At 43.8% G+C, this 20,495-nt stretch overlaps 1 long non-coding RNA gene across 1 annotated transcript in view; it reads right to left on the bottom strand.

The window, feature by feature from the left end:
• Positions 1 to 2,318: 2,318 nt before the first annotated feature.
• Gm30173 (predicted gene, 30173) overlaps positions 2,319 to 20,495 on the bottom strand; it is a 33,256-nt gene continuing 15,079 nt past the window's right edge. Inside the window, exons 2-5 of the long non-coding RNA NR_153344.1 lie at positions 10,113 to 10,143; positions 8,933 to 9,086; positions 7,611 to 7,813; positions 2,319 to 2,875 (exon numbers count right to left, since the gene is read on the bottom strand). This is a non-coding gene — a long non-coding RNA (predicted gene, 30173). The remainder of the gene's footprint in view (positions 2,876 to 7,610; positions 7,814 to 8,932; positions 9,087 to 10,112; positions 10,144 to 20,495) is intronic.

The following is a 20,495-nucleotide window of genomic DNA, read 5'->3' as shown; positions in this document are numbered from 1 at the left end:
TAACTATGTAGGTTATCTACCTCTTTGGGTTCTGTTTTAATTAAGTTGTTGATCAAGTTGTTCATGATAACAGTGTCCTCTTACTGTCTCTACTGATACAGCCTTTGCCATTCTTGAGACTGGTAATTTGTGCCTTTCAGTTTTTTTCTAGATAGCTCTGACTATAAGTTCATAAGTCTAGTTGACTATTTCAAAGAGGCCCTTCAGTTTCATTATTTTCTCTATTGTTTTTGACCCTTAGTTTCTTGATTTTCATTCTTATATTTATCATTTTCTTTTATTTATTTATTTATTTATTTATTTTCCCCATTTTTTATTAGGTATTTAGCTCATTTACATTTCCAATGCTATACCAAAAGTCCCCCATACCCACCCACCCCCACTCCCCTACCCACCCATTCCCCCTTTTTGGCCCTGGTGTTCCCCTGTACTGGGGCATATAAAGTTTGCGTGTCCAATGGGCCTCTCTTTCCAGTGATGGCCGACTAGGCCATCTTTTGATACATATGCAGCTAGAGTCAAGAGCTCCGGGGTACTGGTTAGTTCATAATGTTGTTCCACCTATAGGGTTGCAGATCCCTTTAGCTCCTTGGGTACTTTCTCTAGCTCCTCCATTGGGAGCCCTGTGATCCATCCATTAGCTGACTGTGAGCATCCACTTCTGTGTTTGCTAGGCCCCGGCATAGTCTCACAAGAGACAGCTACATCTGGGTCCTTTCGATAAAATCTTGCTAGTGTATGCAATGGTGTCAGCGTTTGGATGCTGATTATGGGGTGGATCCCTGGATATGGCAGCCTCTACATGGTCCATCTTTTCATCTCAGCTCCAAACTTTGTCTCTGTAACTCCTTCCATGGGTGTTTTGTTCCCACTTCTAAGGAGGGGCATAGTGTCCACACTTCAGTCTTCATTTTTCTTGAGTTTCATGTGTTTAGGAAATTGTATCTTATATCTTGGGTATCCTAGGTTTTGGGCTAATATCCACTTATCAGTGAGTACATATTGTGTGAGTTCCTTTGTGAATGTGTTACCTCACTCAGGATGATGCTCTCCAGGTCCATCCATTTGGCTAGGAATTTCATAAATTCATTCTTTTTAATAGCTGAGTAGTACTCCATTGTGTAGATTTACCACATTTTCTGTATCCATTCCTCTGTTGAGGGGCATCTGGGTTCTTTCCAGCTTCTGGCTATTATAAATAAGGCTGCTATGAACATAGTGGAGCATGTGTCCTTCTTACCAGTTGGGGCATCTTCTGGATATATGCCCAGGAGAGGTATTGCTGGATCCTCTATTTATCATTTTCTTTGCTCACTTTATTTCACTTTTATTGTCATGTTTTAGTCTTATATCCTCAATAAACTCCGTATTTTCTTATTCTTCTGATTTTTTTATTTAAATGACAAATTCTTTTATAGAGATTTTAATGAAGACTAAAAATCTTACATATTTGTCTTTATAAACATTTGGAGATCTTTACTCCTTTGGATTGAGTTATATTTCTATCTGACACCATTCCCCTCTGCACAGACTCCCATCATCCCCCTCTGCACAGACTCCCATCATCCCCCTCTGCACAGACTCCCATCATTCCCCTCTGCATAAAGGACTCCATCATCACTCTCCTCTGCATGAAGGAGTCCTCTTACATTTTCTTCTGAGTATGTGCATCATAAGTTGTCTTGACTCCTCAATTTCTGAAAAGATCACTAATTTATCAACATTTGAAAAAGATATTTCCTGAGATATAGTCAACTCCTATTTCTAGAGGCCTTTCCTTCCATGGATTAAAACAACTGAAAATTGAAAACACTTAGGTGGAAATTTTGTGTCTGGACTGAACATGCAAGACTTCTTTTTCAGTTACTCCCTGAACAATACAGTAAATTAACTATTTGCACAGATACTTTATTCTATATAAAAGTGCCTCCAAAAGTTATACACAAATACTATACTGTTTTATGCAAGAAGCTTAAGCATTCCCACTGTTATCTCCCACCCCATCACCTTTGTTTTTTCAGGCATGGTCTCTCTCTGTATCGCCCTGAATGTCCAGGAACTCCCTATGTAGACCAGGCTGGCTCAAACCCACAGAGATACCCCTGTCTGTACCACTGCCTCCAGGGATCACATATCTCTCCCTCCCTTCCTCCCTCCCTCTCTCCCTCCCTCTCTCCCTCCCTCCCTCTCTGTCTCTCCCTCCCCCCCCCCCTGGTTTATGAGAGATGCAGGAGCAAATCAATTCCCAGGAAACACTGTCAGGTGACCTGGCCCAAAGGTTTGTTTGGCTTTGCTCTATAATGATGGCGCCACACATTGAGAATTTCAGCATTGTTCTTTGTATTCTGTAAATATTTTTTACATTATTCTGGCACAATTGTGTAACTTATAAAAGTAAATATTTATCTCTGGGGATCTTGTTTTGAATATTTGTTAGGGCCAAAGCAGTGCTCACTCTACTAGCAACGACAGCTTTTCCGAGTATCCGACTCAGTGTTCTGAGTATCCTGGGTTTCTCAGGTCCAGCAAGTAGGAACAGGTACTGTGTGTACAGCAGCTATTGTCCTCTTCCATCCTTTGTTTGGATCTTCCTGGCCTCAGGTAGTTTCCTTAACCATACATATTGGTCACCACTCAAGTACACAATCCTGGCAAGAACCCCAAAAGATTTCTGGGGTTCTCCCATGCAGCAGTCTTCTCTCTTGTCTTCCTACATTCTAGAAATTGACATCGACCACCTCAAGGCTCGGGGAACATAGCAAAAAGGGGGACCAGAGACTGTAAGGGCCAGAGAATGGGCAAGGGGGCCGCAAAATGCTGTCATCTCAACATGCCACAGCCGTTGCACAAGTGAACTCAGAGTGGCTGTGGTTACCTGTAAGAGACACAGACAAGAACAAGCCAGTGAGCATCCTAGCATGGCCTGAGGCGGGGCTCCCATATCGAGGAGCCATATGGTGGATGTCCATTCGAGAGGGAGCCACTCTTCTTCACAGCAGTGGCTGCAGACAGGTTGCTGGTACCCATGCACTACACTAAACGGACTTAATGGTTTATAAAATCAAGTGAAGAGGACACAAAGGTGAAAAGGCACCTATTAAGGGGGCGTGGGGAAGGGGGGGTGGATCTGGGGGCAGATATGACCAGGTTACATGGTACGTATGTATGAAATTGTCAAAGCATGTTTTTCTTAATTTTTCAGTTAAAGATAAAGAATAAATCCCCAGGGCACCCCTCTGCCTTCTGCTACAGGAGGAACCATTGTCATCTAAAGCAATGGTTCGTGGTTCTGTACTACATTCTTTGTACCAGTCTTTGCTCATTCGGCTTTATGTTTATGTGAGTCATCCGTGGAGTTGCTTATCATTGAGGGTAGTTAATTATGCTGCTCATAAGACACTAGAGTTCATTTGTGCATTTGATTGCTGACTGACGTTTATACTAGCCCTAGTTAAGGCATAACTGCCACTATGAATATTATCGTAAGTGTCTTTTGTTGGACACCTGTGAGGTAAGCTGCTGAGTCACAGGGACTGCAGATACTCAAATGTTGCAAGGCTGTCCCTGTCCGACATTATCTAAAGCTGCTGAGGGCATAGCATACTCCTCCAAAAGTGCACAAGAGTCCCAGCTACTCCGGAAAGGATGCCCTTATATTTCATACCCAAAAGTTAGAAACAAGCTGTCAAACAATAGGAAATTAGTTAAACAAATTATCTATTCTCACGAAAATGGACTAGGAACTAGCCATTTAAAATATTATTCTCAAGGCATTTGTAAAGATATGAAGAAATGACTACTCTGTACTGAGGAAAAAAAACAAGTTGCAAAATAGTGGTACAGTTTGTACTCAGTGTTGCTTAAAAATAAAATGAATGCGTATACTCTATCTGCATTAGAAGGACCAAATATTAACCACTGGAGGACGCTAAATTTCAGATAATTTTTTCTTGATAGTTTCTGTATTATTACTTGAAGTAATGGTCTTAAATGACCATACATTGTATTTATAATCATCAAAAAGGAAAAAAGTTATAAGTAAAGACATCCTCACTTACATACTTCTTATGTTGTCTGTGAGACTTGGAAAGTTCCCATGGAATCCCTTGGGAAAAGGCCAACCTCCATTTGAATGTCAGTCCTATCATGTTTGACTCTTTGCCAACACTAGTGGAACTGCATGTTTGAGATGAGAAGCAGGCAAGAGAGGACACGCCATAGGAGTGTGGTGGGTGGTTGTCTCAAGGACCCTCTTCATAGAGGGCCTCCGTCACAGATTAAGTGGGCGAGAATTGCCAGATACTAGATCCAACCATTTTCCCATTCCCAGGGCCTCCCAGGAAATCCCTGTGGGCAACCATATAGGGAATACCATCTAGACATTAGGCCAGCCCTGGTACCCTCACTCACTATTTTGAAGTGAGGAGGGCTGCAGGGGTGGGTGTGAGATGGTCGAGCAATAATAAAAAAACTCTGAGGTTCTGGGTTGGGAAGGACGTCTGCCCAATGAGGTGTGTTGTCATCTTTACTTTTTCATAGGGTGGAGTAGGAAAACTTAACATCTGAAGCCCCTAGGATATAAATATGATTTATATTTAAGTGTTATACACTGATATGATTTTGATATCTATATCTCCATTGAACCATCACGATGAGAGGTGATGAGGTGGAGAGATCCACAATGCCTAAGTGCTTTCTCCTCTGAAATCACTCCATGTCATTCCCACATTTCCATCATCAATACTTTCAATTGCTAAGAGTTTTCATTGTCTAGAGCTAGATATAAATATAACTATAAAGAGTTTGTCTCCCTTCACATACCATGATTACTTTGAAAGTCATCCATGCTACTGCATATTACTAACCTGTTGTGGATATCTGTTCTCTGTTTGGAGTTATTGTACATAGCGCAGTAGATAAACACGCATGTGCCAGTCATTGTGAGGATGTATGCCCATGCTCAGGCTTGTTTGTTGTACAGTCACTTAGAAGTAAAAATGGCTAGATTATATGACGTGTATAAGCTTAACCCTTTGGGCAACTACCAATTTGTTTCCCAAAATAGTTGTTCCATTTTAAATTTCCACAGAGAGTGTCTGGAGATACCAATTTCTGTACATTTTTTTCAACACTTGGTACAAGTAAAGTAAATCTCTTTAACCATCTTAGAGGTTCATAGTGACATCTCTTTGCAGGCCACGTCCTTAATGGCCAATAATAACCTTGGACATTTATTTCACATTATGATATTTCCTTTTATATTAAGAATATTCTCAGTGGTAAGCTCCTACTTAACACGCAAAGGACTAGAATTCGATTCCCAGCACCGCAAAAAAACTAAAATTGAAAAAAATTGTATTTATTTATTTTTATTACATATTTTCCTCAATTACATTTCCAATGCTATCCCAAAAGTCTCCCATACCCTCCCCCCCACTTCCCTACCCACTCATTCCCATTTTTTTTGGCCCTGGCGTTCCCCTGTACTGGGGCATATACAGCTTGCGTATCCAATGGGCCTCTCAATTGCTACTTCCTGGCCCAGAAATCTTCAAATCCTTAAGCAATAGGAATGATTGCTCTTGTTCTCATGTTAAACCCTGGTGCCAGCACAGAATGTCTGATCCTCCAGCACTTCCGGGATAATAAAAGGGGTTTTTTCTTGTTGTTGTTCTCTTGCTGGGGGGAGGTGCTGCGACACAGGAGCTGATCGCCCAAAGACCATGGTACAGTGAGAAGCTGGAACCTCCACCCCCACGCCCCGTGCTCCAGGAAGAGATAATGGCGATAATCAGAGAGAGAGAGAAAGACTTGTGTTCCCCCTCCTGTACCATCCCATCCTCATGCCCCAGTCCAATCACTTTTAATGAGAAAAATGTTGGAACAGACATTTTGCCAAAGAACGACTATAAATCAAAGCGCAGAGCATACACACCTGACATCACTGCAGTGGGTATTGCTTTGAAGGCGAACCAAGCTAGTATCATTGTTATTCCCATTTTGCAGATGAAGAAACAGACTTACAGAGGTCAAATGGCTTATGATGATAGTTAAATGAATTTAACTAGCCAATAGAAAGCCTATATACACTTACACTCCAACTCCAGCTTAGTGGTTTTTTTTTTTCATGGTGTACCTTGTACTGTGAGGGCCTGCTGTGATTCTAGAACAATATCCTGGGAGATGAGTTAGAAAGAGAGGTGGCCCTCACGTGAGTCACAGGAATGTACACATGGGTAAGGCGGGAAGTCAGGCATGGTGAAGCAAACCTAGATCAGAGCGTGCTGATCCCGGGGCACATGATGCTGGCAAATTGGGAAACAGGAGCTAGTGTGCCGGAGGTCAATGTGCATCAGAAGATCAATGTCAGGCAAGTGATACACTGCAGACTTCATGGCTGAACATGGCTGAACCACACATGAAAGCAATAAGAAGAATGATAGTTACTTAGGGCTGGGGGAAGAGATGTGGAGGAGACATTGGTCAAATGGCTCACAGTTTCATATAAGAGGAACACATTCAAGAGGGCACTGCACAATGCATGCTTGCACATACACACACAGTGCAGTTTGACAGATTATTTGAAACTATTAAGGGTTTCAGTGTCTCTACCCCCCAGGAATCATGTGAAGTAGTGAGTGTGTTAATTAGCTATATATGTATCAATTTATGAGCATTATTTGTAATTTCTACTTGTAAATTAAACACAGACATGTTTAATAAATGGCACTGCAAAAAATGCCTTAAAAGGACTTTTTTTCTTCAAAATTGAGTTATTTGCAGAACATGACAGACTTAGTATCACACACAGATAGAGAAACCAGCTCGAGGACAAAGAGCAGAGCCTGAGAACCTCGGTGGAGGCAGTCATGACCACACACACACACACACCATACACATATGCATATACACATACACACACCTATACATACACCCCAATACATATATACACATCCATATATACACACACATACACTCATACACACATATACCCATACATAGACACACATACCCCCATATACACGTACATGCATGTACCATACACACACATGCACACCCCACAATACACACTACAGTGGGTGAAAATAAGACAGTAGGTACCCCATCTGCCAACAAACACCTTATAAGGCACATATGGAACAGCTATGTACTACAGCAGGTCACTCCAGGAATATGACATTCAATTGCTCTTAGAAAAACAAACAAACAAATCACTGGTAAGAGTTGAGAATTAAAGTGTGATTAATTTGGCTTTTATGCTTTTTTGCTCTCAATTTCTTTTTTAATTATACTCCGAATAATCTCAAGATGAATAGCCAAATTTTAAAGTCTTATGCAAATGTTCAATCATCCATCAACACTCTTCAGGGTTGTTTGTTTGTTTGTTTGTTTGTTTTTTACTTGATTGCACTGTTATAAAAATCCTGGAGTAATTCCAAAGACCACAGAAAGGCCCAGGTCAAGTCAACGCCTCAATGGACCCCTAAACTTGAAATAGAACTATTTGGTCATTCTTCCGTAAGGAAATTGGTGCTGTTTCTCAGGAAGGGAGACAAACCTCTGAACAGTCTTTCTAGATGGCATTAACTAAGATGGGAGACCCACCTTACCTTCAGGTAGTGTGGTCCCATGTGATGGCGTCCACAGCTACACACAAAAGAAAGCAAGGTGTCCCCGAATCTTCTCTCTTCTTCCTGACTGCAGATACAGTGACCAGCAGCTTCAAGCTCCAGCCACCATGACAAACTGCACCCTCAGACTATAGGCCAGAATAAACCCTTCCTTCTCAGAGTGGCTTTCATCAGGTGTTTTTCTGGAGGCAACAAGAAGAGTCACACAAAGCAGAATGCAGTGGAGTGTGTTTCTAAGGCAGAACCGTTCCCAGTCAGACAGACAAACCTACAGCGCTAACTGCTAGGCTCACTTTTGCTCTTCCATGGTGCCAGTTATCCAGAGTCAACCACTGCTTAAAAATATTTCACAAAAAGCTCCAGTAAAAACAAAAACAAACTAACAAACAAACAAACAAACAAAACAACTCCTAACTTTCAATTCAGTTTCATTCTCTGTAGAATGAAGAGTGGCCACATCACCTAGTCGTGACCTGTCTGGGGTGTGGACCAACCTTTCATCCAGTGTACCCACACTGGATGTGTGCACCATGCACCTGTCCGTAGCCATCATTGATATCTGAGAGAACACGTCCCTACCTGCCAGTGCGGCTGTGTTCTTGGTTCATCATGTGACTTGGTTTGCTTAACAATTATTTCACTGTCAAGGTATCCTGGTAACTCTGTTCAGGCCCACATCTATTGTACTCAACAAAGCCACTCAGTCCAGTGATGACACAATTGTATAACCGTGCTGCCACGGCTCTGCTTGTTCTGCTTGCTATTGGTGTAATTATTAATCTCTTACTGTGCCTAATTTATAAATTAAGCCTGCACAAGGGTATATGTGCATAGGAAGTTTTGCGGTACTTTTAGGACTAACCGTTCCCCAGGTTTTAGGCATCCACTGGGGATCTTGGACTGTATTCCACCTAGAAAAAGCAGCTGCAAGTCTATTAACCTCTAACATTCTTTTATATGCACTTTATAGTCAAATGAATTTGGATTTCTGAGTGTCTAAATATAGGTGGCATTTTGAATTGGTGTGTTATTTCTCTCAATAACAATTTACCATTTTCCATTGATTTAAAAACAACTTTTCTTTTTAATTTTAGAATGCAAGAATCCCTTTCTAGGTGGTGACTTCGGCACCAGTTCCAGGACATGCTGTGGAAAACAATGGCTGCTTATACTAGGGGGCTTTCCAGCCCAGCCATGGCTATCCACCATATTACCTGCCTGCCTTTCACCTTCCTGCTCCAGCCCTGTGGTGCTAGGCTGAGCCACCATCAGAAGCGCACCACTGGCTTTGTGAAACTTACAAAAGCCTGCATTGACGTTCCAGGACTGACAAGGCACCCAGACATGGACCATCCCCACGGGTTCAGGGCAGCCTCTCCGAATCAGATCCAGCATCCCATCCTCAGGTTGCATCAAGCTGTGTTGTCAGCAAAGCGCAGCCCTGAGACAGCCTTTCTGCCAGAACGAGAGACAGCCTTATATCCTATGCAAACATTTCTGATCCTCTAAGGGACAAATCCTCCTGGGACAGTGTGTCTGTGCGGCTAGTAGCTCCAGCACCCCAGTGCGAGCTTTGTAATGTTACTTCTGTTCCCCCATCTCCCAGATAAGTGTCAGCGTAGCAACTATGACTGCTTCCAAGAAATGTCCTTAACCAAAAGGCCCATGAGAGCGGCTCACGTTACATAACCCCAGAATAGGAGGTTTTAATCATCAGAGGGTCTGAGCTCCCATGTGAACTTCAGCCTAATTTCCCAAGCTCCAGTTAGCCAAACATCCTGGAGGTCACTGACCACATTTTTTTTTTTAACAAAACCATACAGGGAAAGCGAGTCAGAACTGCATGGGACCTTAGAGGTCATCTCTGCTGAGCCCAAGGCATCAGAAAGCAGTGACAACAACCAGCGTTTACTGACCACATCTATGTACCAAGAGCCACGACAGACGTTTGCATCATACTCGCCTTCTGCATTGGCTCTTCACATTCTTTTATTGCTCCCATTTAACACATAAAACTTTGTGAGTAGCTAAGACATCCGCCAGTGTGACACCTGTGCCCTATCTCCACCATAGCCCTTTGTGCTCTAAACCACTGCAATTTATTAACTACTTGCCCCTCTAACAAGGCTATGGAAACTTACCATCTGCAGCATCAGGCGGAGCTCATCACGCCATAACTCCCAAGTCACATACAACCACAGCAAACATTGCAGCTACCCGCACAAGAAGCCCAATACACAGTGGCTTCTTAGAGTTCATGTCAGGTTGCAAAGCCCTAGAACTGTGGGATGTTTGGAAGCAACACAGCTAAAAATTCTTTTACAAATGAGAACTCGGGACCTAGAGAGATGCCATGTCTTACCCAGGCTCCCACAGCAGCTAGAAGGCAGGAAAAAGAATTATGCTTTGGGGTTAAAAATATGATGCTCTTTAGGTGACTCCCTAATTTTTTTTCTAAGTATGTGATTTTGTTCTACTAACCTGATATTATGAGCTGGTGAAAAGCAGCATCCTAGTCGAAGGAAAAAGAAAAGAAAAAACAACTTTATGGTTGTGATTATTAACCTTTAAAAGGCTTTTAACTTTTACTCTAGAATTTATGGAACAAGTAATTCAAGACTATAGGGTGGCTTAACTTGAAAAAGGTCAGTTCCCTCTGCAGGGCATTCCAGCAGGTTTATAATAATGTTGTACATTTTTATGGAACCTTTTCCACTAGGAGAGCGGGAGGCTAAAATTTTATTATCTCTCAGTTATTTATTGAAGGGATAGATAGATCCGTCTACGGGTGGGTGGATGGGGTTTCAGCCCAGGCAAGCCTGTAGGAAGTACCACAGGGGAATGCAAAATAGTGTTCTTCACCCCCCCCCCGCCCTCCCCTTCTCTTTCTCTCTCCCCCTTACTCCCTCCTTGTCTTTCTCTTTCTCCCTCCCTCTCTCTTTCTTTCACTCTTTCTCATAAAAACAAACAACAGAAAAAGAGTTCTCTGCATTCTTTGAGATTAACTAAAGACATCAATAAAAGAGAACAAAAGTAAACCAACAAGGATGAGAAGGTGAGGGACGGTCAGTGCAGTCCGTAGACAAGGCCATGGAGTTGCGTCCCAACAATGCCCAACACAGCACACAATCATGGGAAGCTTTCAAGTCAGCTCAGAGACCTCCTCTCCAGATATTCTAACAACAAGCTTAGCTCTAGTCTTATAGGGAGGCAGCTGGGTTTTGGATCTGCATCCATCAATCTTTATCGATTAGATATCTCCCATAGGTGTTTCATAGACTATGACCTCCTTGTGGGAGCAGAAAAGAAACAATAAAAACGAGATGAACATTTTTATATGGGAAGCAAGGCCAATTTTGGATCAGAAGTGCGGTCACCAGAACTGAGCCACAGAGTTGGATCATGGGATTATGTCAAAGCATGTGGACAAGAATTAAAGCCACTGGGTCAGGACTGCACCAATAATAAAGTTTACGTCCTGATTACAATTGTTTCCAGAGACCCTCAAGGCTGACAAGGATGGAGAGTGTGGTTTCTCAAAGCCAACACTTAGAGTACCTAAGGCAGCCTCAGTACACAGACACCCTCCTCCCCCTCGGAACCACGAGCAGCCAGCGAACTTCCAAGGCAAATGGAATGCTGAAGAAAGGCAGTGTTTAGCCTGCAAAAGGGAAAATTTAGCAGAGGAGCAGCAGCCAGAGAACGCAGATATTAAATGCCACATGAAAGAAAGACAATCTAGATGTATTGTGTATGTCTAGTCGAATAGAATTGAGCCCAGGGGGTGGAATTCCCAGAGAGCAGTTTTTAATCTCCAGATAAGGCAAAGCATTAGAACGGCATGCCTCTGTGGACTCTGCAAGCTCTTGGTTATTCCCCAAGCGTTCACTGATCAGGGCCCAGCGTGAGGCTCCACAGGGGTATCTGTTCTTTGTAGTCAGCATCCCTGTACCCTCCCAGGGTCCCGATTTGAGTAACAAATAATATAGTTGTCCTGTTCAATGAGCATCTGATACATGCCAGGAATGAGTCTAAACACTGAAAAACAAACAAACAAACAAAAACAAAAAACAAAACAAAACCACAGCCCCCATGAAGCCCAGTGGTGCATGCTTCAATCTCAGTACTTGGGAGGCTGGAGAAGGGTGCATACAAGTTTGAGACTGGGCCAGACTACATGGTAAACTCAAGGCCATTTTGACCACATAGCAAAACCCTGTCTCAAAAATAAACAATAACAAAGTCCATATTTTTAACTTTAACTCCTAGGTAGAAAGGGGGAGAAAGAGCAAATTAGAATAAAATTTTCTAAGGGCACTGTAAGCAATGGTGTTGAGGATAGAGATAGTATTTTAATATCGGGCACAGAAAGAAGATAAGAGGTCATTCAATGTTGTTGTTGTTGTTGTTTTTCTCATTTAATAAATATTTGTTGACTATGTGTTATGTGCCAAGCACTGTAAAGGCCCCACAGCTAGGCAATGTGAAATCTCTCCTTCCTCGTGAATATAACGTGGATACAAAAGACCACCCACAAACAGCACAGGCTATTACCATTGCTCCTGGCTGCCTGTCAGAACATGAAGGTAACACTCTACGGCTGAAGATGCCCCACATTTCCATCACAAGGCTTATCCAGCACAGTTTGAAAGAGAACTGTCCTGCCCAGAATCACGCCTCGTACCTGGCAGTACCTGGTACTGTCTGCCTAGGGCACATCTCCAGGCTGTGTGGCAACTCTCCCCAGTCAGCTGAAAATCGCTGGCTCTTGGCTCCACATACCCTTCCCACTTAAAGCTCCTTTAATACCCAGAATAAGTTCAAAAGTGCCCAGTGTCTGCCTTTCTTGCTTGGGGCTTTCTCCGCTGGCCTCATAGCAGACTGTGGAATTCTAAGCATGCGTCTGCGGCTCAGAGAGGCTGCCAGTGTGTCAGGCCATAGGTTTTATTGGGGTCCATATCCCAGGAGAGAAACTCGATCTGTGACATCTGTCAGAGAGAGAGAGAAAAAAAAAAAAGGAAAGGTAGAAGGTTCCATTACTCCTGACATGGTTTGTACTGGCTTCTTCGTAGACTTCTGGCTTTACGGATGCTCTGAAATAGGCAATAAGCCTGCTTCATGACTTGAGCCATACTAAACTAGTAGAAAAATCACCGCAAGTTCCAGTTAACTCTTTGAAAGTAAAGCTCACTCTTTGGGCTACACGAGCGCCTTGTGAAGGACCGAGGAGTAGACATGTATCCAGGCAGAAGGAACGCTTCATGTCAACTTTCCTTCCTCCTTCTCTACCAATCCGAGAAATCTCTATGCAGGACCAACTCCAAACACCAACTTCTCTTCGTTCCAGAAAGTAAAAATGTGGCTCCCAAGATGTCAAAGGGTATCAATCAATTTATACCAAGAGGGCAGATTGAACTGTCCCCAAGATTTATTCTTTCTACATCTAAAAACCTCAACCACCTAGGACCTACCAACCACCAATGCATCTCCATGTTTTGTGACTAGTTTTGTTGCTAGAGATGCATTGCCTGAGCTCTTTTGGTCTATCACTGGACAGAGATAAAGTAGCAGCCTGCCCAGACCTCCCCTTTAAGATGTTCCACAGCACCACAGGGCTTGGGATCTTACAGAACTCAAGGCTCACACCCTCTTCTTTCTCAGATACCCAGATTTGCCTCCCTAAATACCGGTTGTCATGGTACCAGAGAAGATTCCAGTGACGTCCAGGCCTAGACTATAGCCTAGAATGTTCTTGGAGTCATCACTTGGGCTGACTGCAGAACACACTGTTTGGGGATTCTCCAATGCATCCCTTTGGCTGAATGGCCCATATGAGATCCTTGAACTTCAGAGCCCTCACGTCCTCTATCAGGGTTGTGGAGAACGGCAGCAACACCAGGGACTAAACAAGATTTCCTGTGTAAGTCCCTACCTCATTCCTCATGCCACACCACCCCTAGATGGTGACAGAAGAATCATGGCCTGGGGGTGATGGTGTGGAGTGGCAATTATTCCATCTCCCAGAATTCTTTGTGCCAGGAATCCTGGTCTCACAGTATCCAGCAAGCACCAGTCATCACCACAGCAAGGCCAAAATCCCAAGCATCAGAACTTTGCCTAACGTTACTCAGCCAAATGAGTGGCTAATGCTAGACTCCGGGGTCTCTAGAGAAATAGAACTGATTGTGTGTTGTGTGTGTGTATCGGTGTGTGTATGTATATGTGCATATATATATATCTGTGTGTGTGTGTGTGTGTGTGTGTGTGTGTGTGTGTGTGTGTGTGGTGGGGGTTTATCAGATTGTCTTACATAATATGGCCCTGGCAGTCCAACAGTGGTGATTCACGATGACTAAGCTGAGACTCTGGTAACTGCTCACATCAGGAGGCTGCATGTCTCAGCAGCAGTGTCTCTGGCACTGAAGGTCTTGAGGATTCCTGGAAAGCTGTTGGTCATCAGTCTGCATTGGAAACCCGAAGAAAGTGGTTTTATTCTCAACAAAGGAACGATGTAGCCACAGGACCAGCAGACTTGTCAGCAAGAGTGAAGGCAAACAGAAAGCAGTGTCCATCTTCTATGTCCTTTATCTGGTCTGGCACCAGAAGTTACCATCCCCATTTAGGATAAGTCTTCCCACTTCAAATAATGTGATCAAGAAAATTCCTCACAGAAATGCCCAGTGGCTTGTAATTTAGTTGATTCCAGATCCAACCAAGTTGACAACCGAGATTAGCCATCACAGCCACCAAAGTAGCTCCTGAGTTCTTTTGGCCAATTAAGTTATCCGCTTCCATCACAGAGAGCCGCAATCTATACAGCAACTGATTACAGAATTGTTCTGATTTAAGGAAATCTGGTGGGGCTATTTACCACTTACTTCTCTCTCACTGGGTCACCTGTAGCAATTACATCAATTCTCAAAGACGTTTGAATACCCCACCCCCAGACCTGATGCCTCTGCAGAAAGGAGAGCTATGCTGCCACCGTAGAGAAGGCTTTGGCTGCTGTAGCCCACCCCATGGATGGGCACTGCCTGTGATCAGTCTCCTCAAGCGCTCTCAGGAATCTTCAGAGCCAGAAGAGTCCGGCCACACCGGTTTATACCATCTTTTCCATAGAAAGACAACTTTTCCTTTCTCTACTTTCTCGGTGGACAATTACAGGGCCTCCAGCTGTCCCCATCAGTTAAATCACCGGGACTTCCTTTCTGGTCATACTTTTTTTTTCCTGAAGCAACACTTTAGCAGCAGATTAGTCCCTGATGAAGCAGTGCTTTTTATCACCAAGCAATATTTGTCATCCTGAGGGCCTCATAGTTCAGTTTCCATCCAGTAGGTCACGTGTGAGGCTCTCCCTCAGTCAATTGTCGCACTGTGACCTGCATTTTTAACCACACAAAGTGGCTCTAAACAAACAAGTAGACGCTAGAGATTATTAAACATTCCAACGTTCTTTATCATTGAATCTGTCTGTTTATTATCATCAGTATCTTTCCCTTCCTTGGCCCTCTTTCCCCCCACCCCCACCCCCCCCCCCGCCCAGATCCAGTTTTTCAAATGATTTCAGATCCTGAATAAATAGCATGTGCTCAACAAATATTTGATAACTTGATTTGCATCACTGGACATACAAGAATATTCTGAAATGGAGGAGAGATGCCAATCACAGGATTTTAGAGCCAGCAGGGATCTGGGAAACAGAACCAAGCAAGCCCTTTATGTTATAGATGATGAACGGAGCTACAGAGGGGCTACAGTGATACACCTCCATCCTTACCCAATTGATTACAAGCTGAACTAGAACTCAAATAGACCCCTCTCTACTTTCAACCTATAGGATTTCATGATTATGACAATAACACCTGTTCTCTTCAAGGGTCTGCATGGCCCAAGTTTCCAACCAAAATATGATGCTGTTTGCTCTTGTGTCTGAGAGTTTTATGATTACCATAATCCTTCATTTCAAAGACGAGAAATCTTCTAAAAGCTAGCAAGCAAACAGTTAGAATCCATCACTTGTCTAAGACTGTTCAGTCAAGATTTTACAAACTTTGGTCTGGGGAGAAGGCTAAGTGGCTATAGTGTTGATGACACAAGCATAGGGGCTGGGGTTTAGAGCCCTGGCAACCCATATAAACAGCCAGGCATATATGGCTGCCATGTGTATGCCCAACACTCATGACGCAGAGACAAAGCATACATGACACAACAGCCCAAAATGACAGTCTAAGGAATCAGTGAGACACCCTGCCTCAATAAACTAGTGGAGAAAGATTGATGAAGACACCCAATGTCAACTTCAAGCCCATCCTCCTCCCACATACACACACACACACACACACACACACACACACACGGGAAAAAAAAAAAGATTTTCCAAACCTGGCTGCATGTTATAATTACTTCACTTTTAAAATACAATTTCCCCCACCAAATCAGTTTCTGGGTGTGATAGTATTTTAAAAATCTGCTTGTTTGAAGTTTGTTAGTTTTTCTCAGTGATTCATGCATTTCAAGGTTGAAGACTAAAGCTTTACTCCTATTGACTCCTTAGCTCACACACGGATGGCAAGAATTAATTACAGACACAGGAGTACTGAAGCCCACTGCCAACCGGAATTGTATCTAAAGTTATCAGTCAATGTAGCAACCTATAATGGTGATGCTGAGTGTAAAAATCACACTTGGGTGGATCATCAAAGTCAGTTTGTTCCTGTCCCAAGCCCCTGGCACTCAGGATCGCTCCTCAAGCGTAGCTCCTCTTGGCCTATCTGTAGGCAGTGGGGATTACAGCTGGGCCCACAGTTCAAACAGTGGCAGTAGGAGTAAGTGGTCAAAATCCCGGGACAAGTGTAACTCTGAGCCGGCACATGCATGTAGGCAAGTCCTGGTCAGTACATAGCTCCAGCACTTTCTCTCTCATGGGCACTCCCCTGACAGTCTTCTTCCCAAGTAATTCCGGGAGTTCTGGTGATGTCCAGCACTGCATATGCTCAGGATCAGGACCAATTTATTCTGACTCATTTGCCAAGCCACAGTTCACGCTCTTCAGTTGGTTTAGGTTACCAAGCAACTTCCTTGTCACTCAGCATAATGACCTATTTCCAAGGGTTGGCGGGGTGGAGGGGTGGGGCAACTTAACAAGGGAGCCTGGATGCAGGAACCCAATCTCTTGGAGCCCTTGCCAATCTGGGTGTGGAACCCAGCTGCTTAGTTGTCCTAGGTCAATCACTTAGCCCCTGTATGCAAAATGAGAGTGAAGGGAACATCTCCCCAGCTGGTTATGATTTGAGACGATGCATTTAAAACTCGTGGCACAGAGCCCATGCTCCCTGAATGGCTGCATCTAGTTACTTCAGCCTGAGAGCAATAAAGAAATGTCAGCTGGACGTGCAGTGTGGGGTCGCTTCACATCTGGGACAGTCCTGTAGCTGTCAAAATTAATGGAGAGCAGAAAATTCTACAGCACTCCAGGCCCCCTGCTGTCTTGCATCCCTCTGGAAGGCCGTAGAAACAGCTGTCTCCATGCTTTGGTTGTTACACTTGGTGTGGGGCACCTGGGGTATCATTTCTGCAAACCCTTCAGCATCCAGAGGCAGCCATGGTGACAGACCCCAGCAAAAGCCGTGTCCTCCCGAAGCTCAGAATCAATGCTTCCTCAACCTTTTGTGCTTTTATTGCTTATTGGTATATAAACTTTTTCTATCACTCGGGGAAGATACAACTGATTGTCCCAGAGCGCCCAGCATCCCATAGCCTGGCGTGTTCACTTTCCTCTGCCACTTACCTCTACAAAACACTTGGAGAGTAGAGTAGAGAGAGAGAGAGAGAGAGAGAGAGAGAGAGAGAGAGAGAGAGAGAGAGTACTTAGTCAATTCTACAAGTTTTGTTCAAATAATGATGGGGTAAGAGGAGCCTACAAGTCAAGAAGAGAGATCTCAAGTACTAAAGTACTCCAGACTTTTGTAGTTAAAAGTGAAGAGGAACTAATTCAGGGGATTTAAGGATACATTGAAAACCAGGACAAGGACGCCTAACCCAGAATACACTGGACTCTGTTACTTCACCTGAGGTAATGCTCTCATTACCTCCATTAATATCTTCAGGACTCTTTTTATGGAAAGAAGGTGGCATGCAGGGCTCTCTTAGTAAACATATTGACCCAGACAAGTGAAGCAGCTCAGAGGAAAAGGCTTAACAGCAAAGGCAAGGAGTTTTCCCAACAGAGGGAAAATGTACAGAGTGTTAGCTGCGGCTATAGGATGGGTGGACAGTCAGGCCACACATGGAGAAGAATGCCCTACCGCATAGGATGAAGAATTCAAGGAGACCTGCTATGCACTGCTTCATGCTATTTAGGAGAAAGCCACCCACATCCATAAGGGATGTCTGGTCTTCCTTCCTAAAGATAAACGCTCAGTCATTGCTATGGGAGGTCAGATTCCAAGACCTGGAAACTCGTGTGCACGTTTTCTCTTAGTCCATAAAGTTTTTATGGGATAGGGCAGAAGGAAATTTATCTATAATGTCACATGAGCCTCATGCACACCTGACCTTCAAGCCCTGCAGGCAGAAGTCACGCTTGGCTTTCACAGGGCGTTGAAGGGATAGTGTGTGGGTGTGAGACAAAGAGCTCAGGCTGGAAATTAGGACACCTGCCCCGAGTTTGCCTCAGCTTGACCTTTAAGAGCGCTCTAAACCTCTTTCTACATCCATTAAAGTGTGTTTCTTCTGCAGAGATATAGCCAGAAGTCATGACCATCAATGGAGGCCAAACTATTGTCTGGACCACTGAGAGTATATTCATGAAGAGCCAGGCTTTCTGAACCCCAAGGCAAGTCAACAGAAATATAAAAAAATATAAGTATTGATAAATATGCATTCAAGAAGTTGTACTATAATTCTTAACCACCCTAAAGACTGGATGGCATTGAACTAGAGACTAGAGTCCTTCCTATGGTTTCATGGTGTGAAAGCTCCCGACTTTGCTGATACACGAGCCTTATAATCTGCCTTTCAAGTTCTGCTCTAGCCACCTCTCTTCTTACCACACTCATTGCTGACATCCAGGTCTATAGATCAGAAGCAAGGCACAAGAAAAATGGCTTGTATTGTGATGGTTTATATATGCTTAGCCCAGGGAGTGACAGTATTAGGAGGTGTGGCTCTGCTGGAGTAGGCGTGTCACTGTGGATGTGAGTTTTTTTTTTTTTTAATATTTTATTAGGTATTTTCCTCATTTACATTTCCAATGCTATCCCAAAAGTCCCCCATACCCTCCCCCCCCCACTCCCCTACCCACCCACTCCCCTACCCACCCACTCCCCTACCCACCCACTCCCCTACCCACCCACTCCCCTACCCACCCACTCCCCTACCCACCCACTCCCACTTTTTGGCCCTGGCATTCCATGTACTGGGGCATATAAAGTTTGCAAGTCCAATGGGCCTCTCTTTCCAGTGATGGTCGACTATGCCATCTTTTGATACATATGCAGCTAGAGTCAAGAGCTCAGGGGTACTGGTTAGTTCATATTGTTGTTCCACCTATAGGGTTGCAGATCCCTTTAGCTCCTTGGGTACTTTCTCTTAGCTCCTCCATTGGGGGCCCTGTGATCCATCCAATAGCTGACTGTGAGCATCCACTTCTGTGTTTGCTAGGCCCCGGCATAGTCTCACAAGAGAGAGCTCTATCTGGGTCCTTTCAGCAAAGTCTTGCTAGTGTGTGTGCAATGGATGTGAGTTTAAGACCCTCATTCTAGCTGCCTAGAAGTTAGTCTTCCACTAGCAGCCTTCAGACGAAGATGTAGAACTCTCAGCTTTGCCTGCACTGTGCCTGCCTGGATGCTGCCAAGTTTCCACCTTGATGATAATGGACTGAACCTCTGAAGCCAGCCCCAATTAAATGCTGTCCTTACAAGTATTGCCTTGGTCATGGTGTCTGTTCACATCAGTAAAACCCTCACTAAGACAGGCATCCACTTACCCTCATAGAATCCCAACAAGGAAGCACTATTGTCTTCCCCAGTTGGAAGATACTGAAGACCTTACACAATTGCATTACCTGGTCCAGATCCCATTACAAGTATGTCATAGAAGTCAGAGTCTAATTCCAGCATGTAGACTGCTGTTCTCAGTTCTTAACCTCCCAACACACTGTTCTATACTCAGTCGACTATGCCTAAGCATCGGAAGCCAGCTTTCCCCTCTGCCCCATGGTCCTCACAGTTCCTCTCTAACCCCCTGGAAATACATAGAATGCAAATGTCTTATTGGATCCTTCAAAGGTCCACTAGAAAGCATGTGATTATTTTCCCCTGATCCTCCATCAGGCTTGCATTGCTAGTGCCATTTGTAAAATTGTAACTCTGGTTATTTTATGCTCCGACATCTTTTACTAGGCTATAAAAATTCCTAAGGCATGAGGATTTTAGTGAAACTCATAGTCACATGCCATTACACATTTGTCCAGCCACTGAACATCCAATACCAAGAGGGACCTAGTGTTGGCTATGGGCTGTGGCTGATAATGGTGTGTCAATGTAGTTTCATCAACGCTTAACCAATATCGCTTTAGTGGAAGGCAGTTAGGGTAATCTTTGTATACATAAGGGTAAGAAGTAAAAATTAAGGTCTATTTAAATATTTTAAACATCCTAAGACTGTGCACATAACCCCCTGCTGAGCACACAGAGGAGGTTAAATAAATGAATGGAAATATGGGTGACAAGACAGGACAGCTGCTCCCCACAGGACAGAGAACAAGCATCAGATGGCTGCTGCAGCAGCTATTCCAAGGGAAAACAGGCATGGTGACTGCTCGATGGCTAGGGGGAGATACCAAGGAGCCAGAGGAAACAAAAT

This window comes from Mus musculus, chromosome 3 (assembly GCF_000001635.26).
Source record: "Mus musculus strain C57BL/6J chromosome 3, GRCm38.p6 C57BL/6J".
Classification (NCBI taxonomy): Eukaryota; Metazoa; Chordata; class Mammalia; order Rodentia; family Muridae; genus Mus; species Mus musculus.
This window is presented reverse-complemented; position numbering and strand designations above follow the sequence as displayed.